Here is a 6,039-nt window from a genome sequence, read left to right on the forward strand (position 1 = left end):
TAACTGAACAAACCAAGCGAACTTAGTTTTCAGAAAAAATTGATTCGTAGATCCAATGACAAAGCTTATCATGTATTTGTATGTATCCATTTACTATCAATAGGAAAGCACTGACATGACGTTTTACGCGTTTGGTTGTAGCCTTGATATACGGAATTACATGAAAATACAAACTTTTTCAAGACAGAATATACATTTATGGACTTTGCTTTAAGCTTAGATTTCTAAACAGAGCATCAGCAGCATCCACGTACATTTAAGCTATTGTAGTATAGACGTGCTAAATGTATCTTTTGTTCAGGACTCGTTGCTTGGGATACAGTCTTTGAGACATAAATAAGCCGGAACACGTGTCAATGACAACCAGATACTAGCGCCCAGAAGCATGTTAAAATCTTATTTAAATCTTATATTGTGTGGAAAAATAATTTTAATAGCTATTGACCTACAGTTAATCCAAACATATTCATCGTGTATATCCAACGAAATTATACTTGCCCAATGCCTTAACATTATTAAAGATTCATAAACTGTAGTTATGATTATTTAAAGTGTGCTAAAGAAACTGTACTTTCAAAACACACGCACACATACACAAAAGCGTACACAGATATATATATATATATATATATATATATATATATATATATATATATATATATATATATGCCAGCGTTTAATATTAATTAACAATCTCATGCAGAGCATGCGTCTTATGTTGCAAACATATATTTTTCAACAATTGAGCTTTTTCCAGTAATAAACAGTTGAACTGAAGATAATTCATTGTGTCTTTGTACCTTCGCTCGATTTTCGTCTACACAATACACCGGATGTCATTTTCAGTCACTATGTGCACTTCATAACTCCATTGTTTATAGAAGATAATCTTATTATAATTTACGAACCAGGTTTATTCAAATGCAATTCAGTTACAATGGATGACAAAGTCGAATTTCGTTTCGAAACGTCTTTCAAGGCAATCTGATAAACACGCACGCAATTCAATCTCCAGGGAATATTCTGTCCATGTAACTTGTTGCATGAGATTTAATGTACTTGATATGTACATCTGTTAGAATTTCCCTTTGTATGTAGATTTTCTACATGCAGTCGACTATCAAGCGTAACATACTTTTTGTAAACTATATCTTCAGCAATAGTCGATGACGGTATTATTTAAATGACAGCAACGGTAGTACAAAGAATACAAAAATAAACGAGGGAATTTATATCGAAGGGTGGTTTGATGTAAATGGTTTAAAAAATTAATAGCATAGAGCGAAACATTTTGTTTTTGCCGTTTAAAGTCTCCTATCTGTTTACGAGTATAATTCGTTACCATTTATTTTGTTCAAAGCAAGTGTATACCATACACTAAATGCAGTCTGTTTTCAGCATAATTTGTCTGTGCATAGTTAAAACCATATATGGTAGCTAGTGCCTGATATACGGTTATAGGCCAAACACCATTATCGAAGTACCTTATATAATTGGAAAGAGACAATCCGGCAGATCAAAAGATCTATACGATCTTATTACATTATATTTATTACTTAAAAATTAACTTCCCATAGCACAATCCAGGCTTAAATTCAAAAGTATGGTACTGTAATTTATTCTTTTAGATGCATTGTACCGATATGTTTTGTCTTTATCGACTTTCTCGTTTACTGCATCCATGCTAACATCTAATTCAGTTCATCAAGAGTGCCTATTTGAGTGTTAGTTCCATCAATATTGCCACATATAACCATAGCATTAATGTATTTCTTTTAGTTAAATCTTATTAATCGTAATCGTAGTCTGTTTTGAATCATATAAATCATTCTTAGGATGTTTCATAGCTTTTTCTACCTATGCAAGACCATGCAACATATCAATTCACAGTGAAAATACTTTTGTACATCTTTCCGATTGTTATATCTCAAGAAATAACTTGCTAAACAGCTGTTGAAAGGAACCATGTTGTATCATCTGGATCTTGTCATTCAGAGCCATTGAACACAAATCATGTAAATTCCATGGCTCTAATTATTCATTATGAGTTAGAACCTGCCTTCGATTGATCTTATAGTTGTTCAATGTTTACCGATCTCTACCATTATAAATCTTTTCAACTAAATGAAAACCTGTTTGAATAGTTAAATTGCTGTTTTATGTATTCGCTTATATATATATATATATATATATATATATATATATATATATATATATATATATATATATATATATATATATATATATATATATATATATATCATCATCATCATCATCATCATCATCATCATCATCTTTATTTTCTTCCATGGAAGATTACATGATATAAGAATATATGTATATGTATATGTATATACATATATATATATGTATATATATATGTATATATATATATATATATATATATATATATATATATATATATATATATATATATATATATATATATATATATATATATATATATATATATATATATATATATATACACAGCATACAGCAACAAAATCGGATTCGGCCAATGTCGGTATGTGAGAAAGCTTGCCAGTAGCTTCTCGAGGGTCGGTTTATCTTTTCGGTGTTTTCCCGGGTTCTTCCTCCACCATTAATACTGGCCGCCATGTATAGCCTATCGTGTGCTGATAAATGGCGTTAAGCGCTTCTAAAACAACAACAAGACAACAACACCACCAACACCAACACCACCACCACCACCAATAATAATACTACTACTACTACTACTACTACTACTACTACTACTAATAATAATAATAATAATAATTATGATAATAATAATAATAATGAATGTTACTGAAGTGTTTTTTTTCTCTGTGTGGCCCCACTAAGCTAAGTGATCTGGGTTAGGGTCAACCACATAAGGACATTTCCAATTAATTGTGCTGGATAAATTTGAGTATAACCCCGTCATTTATTTTTGATTGCGTGTTTGATTTTTCCGACCTAACTTTGTGTGAGGTTGACCAACACTTCGTGTTCGGACTTTGTTATTCAAATATGTAACATCCACAGTTATGTCTATCAACCTGATATAAACAGCAGCACCCTCTAGGAACAGTGTCTTGTCAGCAAGTATCATATCATAGCATCGATAACCACCACCAGAGTTATCAACACGTGCATGATAACAGACGTCGACAACGGACTGCCTGGACAGCTCAAGTTGTTCCAATGAAAAGTAATAAAACAACTCTCATGTGGGGGATATTGTCCATAGTGTATATAAGCTAGTGCGGGTGGAAAGGCAGCAATGTGTGACAAAGCCCAGTTTGTACTACACATTTATTTTAAATAGAAGCCATTAAGAATTTCATATATCTAAACATAAACATTGTCATGGATGATTCAGTTTGTTTCAGAAATATTAGGCACTGTTAAACATAAGGTATTATTTTAGAGTAGCGCGATTACGTTAGCTGAAAACAACAGGCTCAGATAGAATAACAGTTTTCAGAAATCAACTAAATTGTTTAATATCAAGCTAAATTTACCAGAAAAACATAAAAAGAACATTATTCAAATTTGCTCAATTGAAAACGTAACTGTAGAAAATGAACTAAAGAGAACATAACTGAATTCTGTATGAATAAAATGATGGTCACCTCGACACATGAAGCTGGATTTTAAAACGGTCAAACGGCATATAAGACTCAAATTTAGAAACGTTAGAAAAAGATGGGCACATCTTTGTGACTTATTGAAGACCAATATAGTATTGACTAAAATTCCATCGAAAATAAACAGGACAAGCATAAAATAGTTATAGCTATGGCAGATAGGAAATTTAGAGAAAGAACTGATCAAACCTTAACTAAAAAATTGAAAAATACTTAGGAAATAAATACAAATGACATCTAAAATCTTTGTGAATAACGGAGATTCTAAAATTAAAGTATTTGTATTGGCGTTTATAATGCACACTGTGACTATATCCATTTAAGTGATTCACATGTGTGCTATTCTATATGCAAGTTTAAAGAGGAGTTGATTGTGACAGTGTCGCAAGCGGTCGTGAAGCATCTTTAAATTGTATCACCATGTAGCGGGGGAAAGACTCCACGCCACCTGTTTCGTCTTGCGAATAAGATAACAAATTCGGTCTTTAGGTTGATTTTTTTGAAAATTCTTTATGCCGATGTGTTTACAATTGTACACTCGGCCTCACCGTCCACCACTGAGCCCAACAAGAGGACAATGTTGAAATGTCAGGGATACACAAGTGGCATAGTCAGTAGGCTTAATCACCTCCCGACAGATTTTGAAAGACATACGCAGTAGGTACCATTTGGAAAAGCAAAACAAAAGGGGTTGATTATCGAGGGAATGATGGTATCAAGTGAGACAAAAGGAGAAAATAGTTCAACATGACCAGCTGTTTTGTCGAGGCCGGGCAAATCCTGACTACCAATCAAGAAGAAGTAGAGTCCAAAGTAATGTGTTGCATTGTAAAGCTCTGCTAAACTGCCAGGATCACTTCCTCCCCTGACACTTTTCGTCTATTTGGTTGCCTCTTACGACATGCAGCGAGCAGTCGTCTGGACAATTCTGCAACCACGAGCCCACGTACAGTCAAGGAGTATTTAATTGTATGATTGTAACAATGAACAAATCGTACAAATTTCATCCCAAAGACAGAGTTCGTTTATTTGACAGTAAACGTTCATATTATGAGCAATTTGAATGATATTCGTTCCAGAACCTATTTCCAACTCCATACCATAAATAGTGGAGCGTGACCACTTTTGTGGTGTATCTTACTGCATCTTGTATAAGTATGAACACATGTAGTGAGGCTCGTACCAACCATTCATAATATTTGGCCACTGTACTAAAACTATATAATGCTATTGTACATTTTCTATTGCTGTGAAAGACTGGCTGTAGACGCTCATATATATATATATATATATATATATATATATATATATATATATATATATATATATATATATATATATATATATATATATATATATATATATATATATATATATATATATATATATATATATATATATATATATATATATATATATATATATATATATATATATATGATGTAGTATTTAGAGCGTTGTTTTACTAAATGATCTAATGATCGATTCTTGTTAGACGCCTAGTAGGTCTGCATATTAAGTCGCTAAGTAAATTGTTTGGTATTATCCATTATGGATTGTAGAACGTGTCTCCCATATCTTATGTCACGTGTTTAGGCTCGAATGAACAGCAACCCAAGAAAGAGTGAAAACAAAAAGATTTGCAAACTTCAACAAATAATTTGTTTCCCTGGAAAAGTACAGTACAAATAATTAAAAAAATTACGGTTTTAATAATCAAATTCAACAATAATCCATGAGTAAACTTTTAGAAATCCTAATAATGAAATGTTCTAACGACTTCAAGTCCCGAAGAAGAATCCAAGACGGAAGGCGCTGAACGTATGCTGTATCGCGTAGAAGCACAAAAGGTAATCCGGTGTTTGAAATCTTTATACAATTTTTAAGATGTATGTTTGTTCAAGAATTCTGTATGAGCACAAAAATATTTCCAGAGAAACGAATACTACTTTAGATTCCAAATTATCTGAAGAAAACACGTAATATGTAACTCGAAAACAGTCTACATCAGAAGGAAACAACTTGACATTAAGCGTTTTTAAGCCCATACTGACAAAATTTTCTCCAAGCATCACCTATTAAGACAAATGTATGCAAAATTTCGGATATGCCTGAATGGCGAAAAAGAGGATCACGTGATCATGTTTATATAAAAAATCACATAACCCCAGTATGACCTTGATAAAAACCAATCATTTTACTCCATGAAAAAAGTTGTTTACTTCACTAAAACTATTTACAAGCCTAGGGTAACATACTCAATGCAGCATCAATCTCACTCTAATTACTCCCACAATACAATAAAATAAAAAGAGAATGTGTTCAAGTGGCTGTTACTAATTTTGAATTTAGGACGGGAACTAGGTCAGCTTTAAGTGGTTATAAAGTAAACTGTCATGGTGAA

The sequence above is a fragment of the Sinohyriopsis cumingii genome, chromosome 6 (assembly GCF_028554795.1).
Source record: "Sinohyriopsis cumingii isolate HCF-2022 chromosome 6, ASM2855479v2, whole genome shotgun sequence".
NCBI classification, from domain to species: domain Eukaryota; kingdom Metazoa; phylum Mollusca; class Bivalvia; order Unionida; family Unionidae; genus Sinohyriopsis; species Sinohyriopsis cumingii.